Here is a 14,759-nt window from a genome sequence, read left to right as displayed (position 1 = left end):
TGAACGGACCTTGTGCTCATTTAAAAATAATGCCAGATGATGTGCAGTTGTGTAATAGCAGGAAGACGTTCTCGTCAGGGGAACAGGATTCTCATCCTGCTAGACTGAGTCATGGCTATCTTCCTTCAGGATTAAATGTAACCGAAACGACTGGCGCAAACAAACAATTTAATATCACGTGAATAGGAAGGGAGGGGATGTCGTAATTAACAAGCAGTGGCAGCACGTAGTTTTGGAGTCACGCAAACTTTCATAGTAACAGGATCTAGCATTTGTAACATGTATTTCTTCCCATATTAATGCATAACTGTGTCCTTCACTAATGTTGCACAGTCAAGATGAAACAAACTGAAGTAAAATAATTAGGCCAGATTCTCTTTGTTTTCCATCTATTTATGGAATACTGAATATAAATATGTAATCTTGCACTGCATAAATAATTAATGCAGTATTTTGCAACAATTCTAAAAGGTTAACAATGGTCTGCTTTTTTTTTTTTTAAAACATGGAACAATTAACACTTCTAGTTTCTAGGACTTGGTGTCTTAATCATGACTCCATAGAAGAAGCTGCGTGTTATTAATATGCTGACATTCCAGGCACACAATGAAAATGAACAGCCCAGCCCTGTCTAGCTCAGTCCTCCTAAGAGGGACAGCTGTTTGCTTTAATGACTCCACAGCAACCGCCCCCTCCTTCCTGGCAGAACCCTGGGCCCCTAGAGGGTTTCTCTTAGAGCTGGGAGAAGATGCTCCAGTAACACAGAGTGCTTTGTTAGCCTGGACATGTGTCAGCGGTTTCTTCACAGGAATGCAGAGCGCTGGGCAAGTGGAGAGCTCAGAATTCAGCGATCGCATCTCATGACAGGAGCTCCGGACAGCTGGAAACCATATTGCCTTTCACGTTCCTCAGTCACTTTTTTTATTTTTCATTCATTCTTTCTGTCAGCAAGGAGGATTTGATCCTCTTTTAAAATAGGAGGCCGGCAAATAAGCCAGTGACTTTTTTCCTTCTGACCAGGAAAGGCTAGGCCTTTACCAAGATGGCTGTGCGTGCGTCCGTGTCTTGTTCTCGCAATAGCTTTATTAATTGTTACACTGTGCTAATTCTGGCAAAGTTTGAGATTAAGATGCAACAAGTAATTTATACAAGTTTTTATCATCAACTGTTTCACGAAAGCAGTTCGTAACATCTCTATCACAAATTCTGTTAGGTCATTATTTTGTGTTGCCCGTGTGAAATTTCACACAAGATTTGTGTAAAAGCCAACAATGATTTCTTGCAGTCATTTGCATTGGCCGTTAAAGTACAAAAACCTGTTTAGAATGTGGTTAGTTATTTGTTGACACAATAGGTATTTTTCTTTCCAGACCCTCCAATTAGTTGTAAAACCAACAAAAGCTTTTAATACTGCTTTCTTAAGGACGGTTTCACCATTAAGTATTTGAGGTGGAGAGGTCAACACCAGCAGACACTGCAGGGGGTCCCCAGGACCAGGGTTATAGGAACCACTGGTCTACGGCATTTGTTGTTTTTGGTGTTTGTTGTGACGACACATCCACAATTTAACCCATTAAGTGCCATTGTCCTCACTTGAGTACAGGCTACAGGCTGGATCATTTTTAAATGACACCTACCAGTTTTGATCATCTCTTTAACTATATTGTTATGATAACTTACTCTAATATTAGCCAAAGTCTAAATCAAACTGTTCATTCTACAAATCTAGCCATTCAGATGATTTTGTTTCACCTCAATATAAAATAAGACACAGAAGCCTAACAATGACATATTTTTGGGTGTTTTCCTATCCACAGTGATGATAAAGCTCAGTTTTCTATGTATTGAGATTCAGAGCAGGGGTAAAATTTCACTGGTTTGATTACTGTCCTCAAAATAGGATGCAGCAGTTTGTAGCCAAAATGAAGGATTTTGTGTTTTTGGTCATTCTTTATTTTAAGGGCTGTTTTTTTTAGTTTATTAACTTAACAAACATTGCTAGTTTTTATAAGGGTTAGGGTTAATAAAAACCTGATTTTATTTTGCTAAACATTACTACAGTAACAATTTGAACAGATTTCAAGTATGATCGACTGGGTAGTGGTCATCCATAGGGCTCTGCTATTTGCAGTTTTAGCTGGCCTAAAATATTAGTAACTAACAGTTAACAGAAAATAATGTACGTTGACATGTTTTATTAGCTGTCTGTTAACAGTTAAACAAAAAAAAACAACCCTTAAACTAAAGCATAACCCTTTTTTTCTGTGAAGAAATACTGATTTAGAATTCATCAAATTACCTAGATACAGCTTGTACATTTTTTTTTTTCCCCAAAAGACAAAATTAATTTGCTATTTCCTGAATTAAGATCTACCAGGCACAGATTCTAACCTATTCTCTTTAAGGTACTGTTTCCCAAAAGCAATAAGCAATATTTTCCTGCACTTGCCTGATTTCAAACTCAAATCTGTTCTTGGGGACGGGGAAGATTATGCAAACCAGCACCACACGTGTCGCATCGCTCCATCCCATTTCTAGGAAATCTGTTTCAAATCTTGGATTGCTTTCTGAGAGTTGTCACCCACCGCACTTGCAATGTTAAGTGAGGACATGGCGAGGGGACCGCACACTGCATTACAAAGAACAGCTGGAAAAAGAAATACAGGGCTTTATTATAGCGAAAGGATCCTTTGTGTGATATGTACATGCAGCAGTCTGAAATGAGGTTGTATTAATTGCCTAATGCCCTTTACATTGTGAAGAATAATTGCCTCAAACGTTCAGTTTGACGACTCAAAGAGCGGCCACTTCACAACCCGAGGGCGCGGAAATTATAGCCGTGATAAAGGTCACCTGGTTGAAACAGATAGTGGCTAACCAATCAGCGTTCATCTCGAGTGACACGTGGCGCTAGTACCTCAATCAATCAAGACCTATATTATCCAGATAGGTCCATTGAGAACAGATTGATAACCTGGCAAGAGTCTGACACCACCACAGCCAACAACATAAAACACAATAAATAAGAAAGAAAAAAACAAAACATGTAATCAATCATAAAACATAAAACTCAACAACACCTCAGCAGGCACAGATCTTACAGCAGAATGGCATAACACATCTAGTTTAATCAATAGGCTTTTAGGGGACATGTAAAGAACATATCCATAATCTAAAACAGGGAGTAACATTGGAACTCATATATCTGGTGGAATGTGTAAAACAAGACTTGTTATGATAAAGCCAACCAAGTCTAATAACATAGGCGCTATCAGTGGGTATTCAGCAACTGAAGCCATAGTTGAAGAAGGCCTACTTTTTTTAACCCAAGAAAAATACAATATTGACTCAAAAGTATAATGCGTGTGTACATAATCAATCAATTACCTAACATGGCTGAATTATATCCCCTGTGGTCACTGTTTGTACAGTTGTACCATGTTCAGTTATTATTAATTTCATAGCAGACGCCCTTATCCAGGGTGACTTACAATTGTTACAAGATATCACGTTATTTTTACATACAATTACATTATTTTTTTACACATTATATTTACATACAATTACCCATTTATACAGTTGGGTTTTTATTGGAGCAATCTAGGTAAAGTACCTTGCTCAAGGGTACAGCAGCAGTGCCCCCCACCTGGGATTGAACCCACGACCCTCCGGTCAAGAGGCCAGCGTCCTAACCACTACTCCACACTGTTTCCCAAATTGGTACATGTATCTCGGCAGGACAGTCTCATAATAATCCACATAAATAAAGATCTAAAAATGTAAGAATTGTGATCGAAGGCAATATTTTAATCACACAACATTAGGAAAATGTCATAAAATGTCACGAGAAAAATTAAATTGTACAAGTAGACTAACTCAGTACCTGCTGTACCATTTAAACTCCATACTATGTACAAGCATGGCTTAAAAACTCTGGAAGAATTTTTACTTTTGTGTACCAACTTTGCGGCGCTTCCTAGATTTGAACCCAAATCTCCGGGAAAGGTTAACGAGGCTTGTCCAATCTCCACGGTACAGTAGTCCGCCTAATGCCTTTTGCATTTGCAATCCTGATGTGCCGAAAGGGAGCGCTGCTGGTAAAAGATAGCGCTGTTAATGAAACAGGCTGGCAGACAGACAGCCTGTGCTTTATAGGCGACTCTAAGATAACTCGTGGCCGGGAGTCTCTAGTACAGTCAGTAGCGTGACCGGCTCTCCAGCAGTTTTGAAAATGGTCAGGGAGATGAATTTCTTTTTAAATATCTTAATGCGCGATGTCTGGAGGCGGCATTATCAGTATGGCGGTCAGCTTCGGTCTCAAATCCCTTACAAATACACCAGGTACAATCAGCCAAGACAGACACATTTTCAGTAAACTCTCAGACCCATTTTATACTACTACTAGTTAGCGTAAAACACATAACCTACCCGCGCAATGGCCTCATTAAAATGCTCTCTCTCTCTCTCTCTCTCTCTCTCACTCTCTCTCTCTCTCTCTCTCTCTCTCTCTCTCTCTCTCTCTCTCTCTCTCTCGGTTTTACATATCATATATCCTGGAATGGTGATCTGTTCAAATCTCAGAAGCTAAAATGGGTCCAGTACTATCCTCATTAGCTATCGAAAACATACAACAAAAATGTGTACTTGTCTTTTTAAGAATGCATTTCAATGCCAATGGTCTCTTTACATGCAGGCATGGAGAAGAAAGCAGTAGCATTCTAGTGCCCCCCAGTGGTAGAACATAAGTATTGTGGTTGTATACAGTATACTGTTTTACCACGTTGCTCCACATTGATACAAAACTGTATCCCTGGGTTTGTCATATAGGCTGAAGAAGCTCAGATGGAATGAAAAGCAAAAGACACAGGAGTTCATTAGAACTTTTTTTTTCTTAAATTGTTTTAACACTTCAAGTTAGCCACTGGACTCTTGACCGGAGGGTCGTGGGTCCAATCCCAGGTGGGGGCGCTGCTGCTGTACCCTTGAGCAAAGTACTTTACCTAGATTGCTCCAGTAAAAACCCAACTGTATAAGTGGGTAATTGTATGTAAAAATAATGTGATATCTTGTAACAACTGTAAGTCACCCTGGAAAAGGGCGTCTGCTAAGAAAGAAATAATAATAATAATAATAAATAACTTGAAAACCTTCTCTGCTCTATATATGTTCTGATAATAAAATCCTTTCCAGGCAGTTATCACATGACTCAGTGTACTCTAGAGCAGTTTGGGGCAGTTGTGGCTTTTCAACGTACATTCCAATGCATTCTGGTAAGCGTAGTCCGGCTGTGAAAGATACCTGAGACAGGTAACACGTACCAGAATGCATTGCGATGTGAGCGGAAAAGCCCAAACGGTGCCAGTGGACACGGGAGTCAGTCATAACGCTCTTTCCAGGTCTGCATGATTGAAAACATCAATTTGCAAGCAGGTGGCCCGGCCAGTAACAAACCAGTTCTCCATGATAATTCCCAGAAAAAAAAAACTGAATGGATTGAAACTCATGTGGAAACAAGAATGGAACCAGTTTTATTGGAGGAACTTTGGTGGCATGTGTCTGTTATAAAAGACAGAGCTACAAAAACAAAAACAGAGTCTGGATTTGGCGGTGGAAAGCCGTGGAGTATACTGACATTTAAGAACGAAAGGAGGTCGTTTCGACCCGCCTATCTAACTCTTCCTGTTCCTAGTCGCTGGTTTGATTTCAAAACTTTTTCAAAGTTGGGTCTTAATAAAGAACCAGTGTGATTGTGTGTACATTTCTAATTGCACGTACATGCACAGCTAACCCATATCTTTAAGCCATTCAGCTTTAAACTGCCTTTGTTACAAAGACAATAACTGCACCAACGCCCCACCTTTCTTGAGCCGGAATGTAATAATATACATGCCAAGACTTACCGTATGTGGAAGGTTTTTATATCCCGCTAGCCCACACAATACAAGGGAGTTGTAGTTTCTTCGATGTTCTGTTGGCCACGCTTAGCAATGTAAAGGGATCTGTCTAATGGACTACAAGTCCCAGAAAACACCACTGTATGTACTGCTTGTAAGTGAAACAACGTTACAATCCATTGACAGCCGGAGTTTTTGCAAGTTTAGACCTTCACAGATGCGACGAGCACCGAATACAGGAGGTAAGTTGCGTTTTTTTTTTTTTGAATTAATGTGGCTATCTTTTTTTAAATTTAGTTTGCAAAGTTTTCTAATTATTAGAGAAAAATCAGTTGGTAAAAATTGAAAAAAAAAGCATGGGGTTGTTCAAGTAAAACTCAAGTTCACAAAACGTATGGGGCGGATTCTTGGTCCCTGGTGTCATTGTCTCCATTCTGCGATTACGAAAAACGTAATTTCCAGAAAAAAAATGTCTCAAGCTTCACATCAATCAAAACGCGAAGCTGTCATACTTTCTAGTCCGAACTGAAGAAAGGGAGAAACGATACGCTAATGTTCTGTTTCGGATTACGCATATTTTGTCGCCCAAATAGGAACTTCGTGTGAACTCTTAATAAACCTAAAGCGACGCAGCACAGTAACTGGATTTGCTGTATTAGAATTATTTGATTTGAGTCCCAGTACAGTGTAATGTTTACCCGGCTAATGTGTTTTTAGACTTGTTTGCCGTGCACGCTGTTCGTTGCTTTGTTTGCCCTATGCATGCAATACATTATATCCTTTTGGTTTGCTCTGTGGGTCACTGTTGAATAGGACACAAAACACATTTTCAATATAACCACCCAGTTCACTTTCTCTAAACTTAAAGTCTTCAGTCCTGATGTTAAACTACTGGCGGTAGTCTTTTGGGGGCTTCTTACTGGAAGTAGAATTTGTACTGGTAATAGGAAACCCTGAAAAGACAGCTGCCAGTAGATTTTTCTGCTGGTTTTAACCACGCTTTTTAATTGTAATGTATCAGATAAATAAATAAACATCTGTTGGGTATAGTTAAATATGTAGTGTGTTCAAGTTACGGTAATGGAATTAATTTCACAGCGGCTACAGTCCTGGCAAAAGCATATGCTGTTCCCTCTGATTACAACACAATGGAAGGTCTACCGTTTTATCGTGAAGACAATGAACAATTCAACGCGAAACAACGACATCACAAAACGTTATTGGCAGGCACTGTACTGGGTGCAGTACCACCTGATTGTGAAACGTGTATTTACTTGGCTCATCTATCACAGCTTTCCTCAGGGTGTGTATTTGAAGACAATTAAGTAAGAAATAGACTTATATAACACAGGGACTTGCCGACAACCAGGAAAAAGAGCTTCATGAGTCACACATGACATTAGTCAGACCGACTAGACGGGTGTGCCCCCCACCATTCCGTTATTTTTCCAGTACTTCAAAGCCTAAACCATGCCGTTATTTTGAAACATTCCACCAGAGTCCGCAATTTCACATTTTTCGGCCTATATTGGACTGAGAACAAAGGATTCTTGGGCCCATTGTGTTTATTTAATCAATAATTTTGACATCAAATAACGTTCCAAGCTATGGAGGCACATCTGGTTTCTCTGGGGATCATGTAAGCAATCAAGGCATACAGACCATACCAGATATGCCCTCGCTTGACCACAGCTGTATCTGGATGTGCACCGTACTGTCGGAGAATCAGGTATTGCGGTTGCCTGTGTTTCATAATGATGCAGTTTTTTTTATTTTATTTTTTATACCTTTTAATTACACTTTGGAAGGAAAAGCAAATTTAAGATTTGGGCTAACTAAGTCTAAAGAGCTTCTTGACATGAACAATATTCAGAGTTATTCTCTTCTCTGGTTTTTAAAGGAAATGCACAGTATGGTACTATTGATTCGATGCAGGCTTTTGGGGTTTTCTGTCACAATGTCTTGTTCCAGTGAATACGACTTTTTGAAGTTTGAACTTCTGTGTTTTAGGAGAGACCCATTGCCATTAAAATCCAGAGTGGCTTCATGTTCCCTCAGCTTAATGCACCATTTTCGTTGAATGGCCCTTTTGACCACTTTGTAACCGCGAACCAATTTCAATTCACTTTTAACTAATTCCAACACATCATTGGTCAAAATTGCAATTGGCAGAATTCTGTTAGAATGAACTTCTCACTGTGGCAACACTTCAATTGAAGTCACTGTCTGCTAGTCAATTAAATTGGCTTCAAATGAAAGCAGTTGAACAGTCACAACAATAATTATGCCACTAAAATATCAATTCCGATTCGAGTTCTTTAGAAAGAATTGGGAATTGGGGATTTGATTTTAAAAAGGAAAAGCCCGAATTGACCCTGACTCTGGTGCAGCCTGTGTCAGTGGACCCCTTTTCTTTCCTTACCCCTCTCGAACCCTAAACTTTCCATAAATAACCAGGCTGTTATTGGTCTGCTGTTGTCCTTGAATGCTTATTCACATTTTTAATGGACACAAACGTGAAAAAAAAAAACAGAGTGGCTGTGTTTGGTAAACAGGGCTTTAATATTTGATGGAGTGTGTGTGTGAGAGAAGGGTTGTGCCGCAGGAATTGATTACAAATTGATTGAGTTTGGCTTCGAGCTGCTCTCTGCATGATTAACTTTCATACGCTTTAGGTGCTGTCGCTCTAAAGCTTTGAAACAAACAACAGGCTTTTCTGAAAGGATTATATAGTCCTCCTAATGAAGGCTTAGTTGTGAGTGAAACTTTGAGAAAAAAAACATCTGACGCAGTGAGAGACATTCAATTCGATTGATATAACTTGCCACTTTTTAATATTACATTAGGACGCAACTTTGTCATTTTATTTTTTTAAAGGAAACAAATTTGTCTGCAAATGAGTGCATGTTAGTCAGTTTCCATTTACTGATTCCAATGATCATTCGCTGGTTTTTGAACAGTGTGTTTTTGGTCTTGTATCATGAACAGTGACACGCTATAGATCATGTAAAGAAATCATCATGCTTCACCGTTACACCCCTGCTGTGGAGACTCACACGCTGTAAGAGGAGTTGCAAGTCGGGTGGTTTTAGGCTCCAATTGAATAGACACATTTCATCAAAACATTTGCATGCTTGACTTGCATCTTCTTAGGTAACACAAACAGCTTGAACATATACTGTAAGCGCATCGTTTGCTCACGTTCGTTTTAGCGGCATTATAGGAAATTTATGCAACACAATTCTGTTAACACATTTGTAGATTTGTTTCCTGCCTCTACTTACAGTTTTCACGGACTTCCCTCCCCTTTGACTGGACTGTGGCACTCTAACGTTTAATGAAATCGACAAAGCAATAATCCACGTTGGACTGATTGTCTGTTCATTAAGAGAGAGAGCATTTGAGCCTGAAAAGCACTGAGCAGCTCTGCTGCCAGGTTATGTCCCCCCCTCACGTTGTGCTGACTCACAGACTCTGCTGTCTGCTCTCTCTCACACAGTCAGAGCTGAGGAGACGGGCAGAGAAGCCGGGCTAGCGCAGAGAGGCTGTCGCTGCTCTGTACAGAACGAAAGGGGCGCCATCGTGGAGGGGCACAGAACTGGATGCAGAGCTTTGTGACCGTAAGCCGAAATAAACTACTTCTTTCCCATTGCAGTGCAATGACTGAACGAAACTGCACTGCTTTAGAGAGTGGAACACGAAAGACCATTGGTGTCTGTCTAATTGTACTGGGAAAATCTGTTTTGGGGTTTACTGGCTGGTGTGATCTTAGTGCAGGAGCTGTAAATACTTATTTGAAACAGATTTTAAAGTTTAAAAAGTTATCAGGAAAAATGAAAAGAAAAATGACAGGCATGTTATTTAAACAGTTGTAGCAACACGTGGAGATGTATAACGGTATATTTTTCAGAACCCCGTTACTTACTGTTTAAGTTCACTACAATACTGTTGGCACGAAGAAAACATAAATTTACCCATTCCGAGTCACATGGTGTTGGAGTGGTGGAGGGGAGTCAAATAATCCTGCAAGTAAAAATAGACAAGACTGAGGAAAAAATCTAGTGGCAGGACTGTGCTTTAAATAGACCGTGCCACAGCTTTGACCAAGAACTTGAAAACTGCACAGCGATACATTAAAGGGAACATATAGAATAATGTATACCATATACACTGTGTTTTTACGCCTCCCGAGTCTCCTATAGAAACATTTGATTTTATATATTTATTTTCTCTCGCTAGATAATTTGGTCCCCTCCTATTTCCCTAGGGGTGTAAAAAATGTCCCTAGAAAAATAATTTTCTCTACACCTGCCCAGGGACGGCCAATGAAAAAGAGCTTGTAGGTAAATCTGGGTGCAATGCAGCTGATGTCAGAAATGTTCAAAACTGTACGTTGTCCCTGTCAAATAATACATAAGTAAAAAAAAAAATATCAAAGTATTATCAGCTGCTGCAGTACTATAGTAGAGTCATGTATATATGTAACCGATATACAGCAGTGTGCACATTTATAAGAACACTCCATTGCTTCTGTTTTTGAATTTTTGTGCATATGAAATCAAACCACTGGAACTGAAAATCTTGGGAAATTGTCAGGCATAGGCAATGACTTTAATAGGCCACACATGCAATTGATTTAAAAATAGTAAGAGAAAAGAAACCCACAGCCACACATGATAAAATGCAGGACACTTTTTAGAAGTTGTTTAAGATGTCTGATTACAGCACAAAGTGGTGTAACATTTTCACACATTGTTTTTATAGCACTGATTACTGACCAGAAAATGGAAATTCTCACAGGTAGAAAGAATATAAATGACAAATCTGTAAGTGTTCTAATACATACTGTAAAAATATATTACAAATGAAATCTGCTACCACTAAGGTAACTATTCTTCAGCTGTTTTTAAAGCTTTTCTATCGCTTTCATTTGGTACTGTAGTTAAAAACCAGCAGCATCAGATTTAGGTAATTTTTAACCAGACTGAAGGCTGTGGCTTCCTTGTTCTAACAGCTGTATTGTTTATACAAGGGCATTAGGTACTGTACTTCATAAGCAATCACTGCTTCAGGTGTGTTACTAGTGTAAAGTATTCCAGTAAACCCAACTGTCTTCAAGGAAGTGAGCAACACTTTGCGTGGCGGTGGATTTCTGATCAAGATAATGACCTTATCTTATATTTATGTTGCTCATTCAAAAACTGTATGTTGATTAAGCTATGCCAGGGGTGGCCAACCCTGGTTCTGGAGAGCCACAATCCAGCAGGTTTTAGAGGTAACCCTTAATCACCAGTTAGAGAATTCTAAAGAATGCAAGCTGTTGATCTGTTGAGTGTTGGTTAATTGACTGTATGGCCAAGTTGACAGTAAATTATAAAAGTCCTCTATTTTCCAGTATAAGGGCCCTTCACTAATCCAGGGGTGAAAATACAGTAAGACCCCCATTGCATAGCAGTTTGATCCATTCCTGATTTTACTATGACTTTTTAATAAGACACACCTGAGCTATTTAGGGCTATAAATCCTGGAGTGGGTAAAACTGCTCTGCAATTGGAGTCTCGTTTCCATCCCTGTAGTTTGCTGTCTTCGATATTTCACTGTGCAAGTCAGATTGCTTAAATAAGGAGGTACAGTAGAGCTGTATTCAGAGACCCCCTCATTACACTGTGATGAAACTTTGGATGATGGCCGTTTACAAGAAGTTATTCCGTGTGACTGACCTGCTTTTACACTGCAGAATCTCCTGACCATATTAATCTGACAGTGTCGACAGACCTGTGTTTGCCTATTACCTTGAAATAGCCTCAATGCATTTTAATAGCTTAATGACCCATGTCCTATCTCAGTGCAGGGCTGCATACAGGCACGCTGGCACGCATACCCTTCTCAAATACTGAAATGTGATCTGCAATCTGGATTGCTTTTTCTGGGGGAATTTATTCAGTTTATTTAGACTTGTGAGCACACAGGAATTTGACACAGGGAAGTCAGATAAATACATCAAGTTGTAATCAATCCCCTCCTAGCGGCTGAGTTAATAGCACTGACATCAGTGGAAGACCCGCACTTTGAATCATATGGTTCACGGTTCGCGTCCAGCCCTCGTCTCTCCATTCAATTCAATAGGCTGAGATGCCAGGTCATTACAAGGGGCTACAGTTTTGCATGGGAAACGTATCTGACAATTTTTAAAGGTTTTAACGTTTCATATACTAAACGCAGATTTACAGGCTTACCAAGGCTCAGTGAAACCTAGCATGGCTCTAACTTCAGTGCAGTGCTATTATTTACCTGTTCTAACACCATTTTTACATCGGCAAAGAAGCAGTAACAGCTAACGTATGAAGCAGAGTGAAAGTTTTTGGCATTGCAACTTGGAGGGCCACGCAATTGGGATACACCAGAAAGGAAAATACCCTGCCTGCTCTCTTGAGATAGGCCCGTCTTTGTTGCGCTACCCCCTATTAATCTGTGCTACAGGACAGGAAGCATCTAAAATTACAGCTCTGTCAAGGGATCGCCTTTGTTTCAGGTTATCACATTATATCAGCCTGCTGTTTGTGCTTTGTCACTGTAGTGATAAGGTCTCCTACTGTAACACTCTGTCCTAGGTTGAAGTAGGTTTTTTCTTCAGTGGGTGAGTCTGTGCTGCTTACTAAACAATTTTCCAAAGGCTGGTCTTGTATGGCAAACAAGGGGTACAGTATATAGAGGTTTAGTGTTTCAAGTACAGTAGGTTTATTTATTGTACAAATAGATCTGATGAGATACTTGTTTTGTTAACAAACTTTTTTTTTTTTCCTATAATCTCTTATTCTGATTGTTAGGGTTGTCTGTAGCCTGTGTGGGGGAAGTACTTTTTTATTTTCACTGCAGTGGAAATTTGAGCTGTTGATTTGAAAAATCTGTGGGTTTTTGGATTGGTACATAGTATGTTTTTACTTAAAGCTAGATAAAGTTCTGTAGAATTATAAGTTAAAGAAGCTCCCGTGTACATAATGATCGCATCCTGTGTGTTAATTTTTGACCTACAGCACAGGAAATGACAATGTATAAAGCAGATTAAAAAGCCTGGGTTATCAGTCCTTTAGGTTTGTTTTTTAAAAACTGCACGGGTGCATTAAAAAAGGCTTTATTTGTGTGTGCTGCTGATGTGGACTGTGCTGAGTGGTTGGGTAAATAATATCAAACTGGCTGGTATTTGCAATGCTTTATTGTAACGTACTGCACAGGAGATTGAAATTGCAGTGCATTGCCCTGAATGTATACCCTACTTTGTTCCCTCCTCAGCACTGTGCTTGCATTACAGAATAGGCTCTCAGAATAGTTCTGAAAAACCTCCGCTGTAAATGTAAATGCAGGTTTAAATACAGTAAAGGCTGTGTGGTCCGGTGGTTAAAGAAAAGGGCTTGTAACCAGGATGTTCTCGGTTCAAATCCCAACTGACTCACTGTGACCTTGAGCAAGTCACTTAACCTCCTTGTGCTCCGTCTTTTGGACGAGATGTTGTTGTAAGTGACTCTGCAGCTGATGCATAGTTCACACACCCTAGTCTCTAAGTCACCTTGGATAAAGGCGTCTGCTAAATAAACAAATAATAATAATCGTAAACGCGTCGTATTTAAATGCTGCTGTGACTTTGTTATATTTCCATTTTGTTTAACATATCATGTTGTGTAGATAAAAACAATACCACGTGTCTCCTGGAGCAGAATCGCTTCCTGCAGTGAGAGAAATCTTTAGTCAAACCCGGATGTGACCTACAGCAGAGGAAGTGATGACGTATCTGAAGGAAATGACTTGCATGTAGAGCGTTAAATGAAAAGAAATCTACACATTCCCCAAGCAATCAAATCGCCAAAAGCAAAAATCTGGAGCACAACAGTAAGAGGACCATGCTAGTATTCTTTTGATACTAAAAAAAGGAATCCTTAATTACTGTCTGACTTTCACAGAATGGAAACATCTAATGCTGTGTGTATTACAGCTAGAGAGACTGATACAGGAACATTAAATTACTTCCTTAAAATGAAGTACAAAAATATATCTATGATGTGCATTGCTGTCAGGCTTACTACAGGGACTACATGTTGTAACATGTGTTATCATACTATCCTTGGAATGTAATAATTATCACTGGAGGTATTGTGGGTTTAGATTTCTACATGCATGAATGTTACAGTTCTAGATTGGAGAATATGTTGGTGTTGTAAGATTGCATGCACAGTATGTTATTTTAGAAATGTAATAAAAAAAAACTATTACAAAACATGAACCATTAATAGGGCTGCCATTCAGAGAAAGGGAAATTGTGAGCGGGGAAAGTATTGCGCTACAGGACAGCGAATCACACAGGACTGTTGCAGAGCAATGTGAGTTCAGAATGCAATTCAGTTTCTGATTGATCAGACTCAATCTTTTTTTGGCGCAGGCATGCACACAGTTGGCCCGCGGTGTCAATTACAGCTCCACCCAGGCGAGGCAGCAGCTCGGAGAGGCATTAATAGCACGCAGAGGTCACCCACCAGTCTGGCAAATGTAACAGAGTGGCACATGCTGTACGACGTAGCTTGGGTCCTGCCTGCCCGATCATGTGATGGTTGGTGGGAGCTATTAACTACAGGCAAATTCTCCACCAACAGCTGGGCTGGTAACGTGACATCAGCACCTCTATTGAGAGCCTGTTGTGGGGGTGGGAGGGGGAATATGGGGGGGCGGGGGGGTGACGGAACTGAAACTGCCAGTTGCTCCCCTCCCAGTTACTTCATTTGATGTATTTAGACCAGACAGAATATATCAGTTGATACACACTGACAAATACTGGCAGTTATTGATTCGTGTTCCCCTGTCTTACTCTTAAAGTCG

The sequence above is a fragment of the Acipenser ruthenus genome, chromosome 33 (assembly GCF_902713425.1).
Source record: "Acipenser ruthenus chromosome 33, fAciRut3.2 maternal haplotype, whole genome shotgun sequence".
NCBI classification, from domain to species: domain Eukaryota; kingdom Metazoa; phylum Chordata; class Actinopteri; order Acipenseriformes; family Acipenseridae; genus Acipenser; species Acipenser ruthenus.
This window is presented reverse-complemented; position numbering follows the sequence as displayed.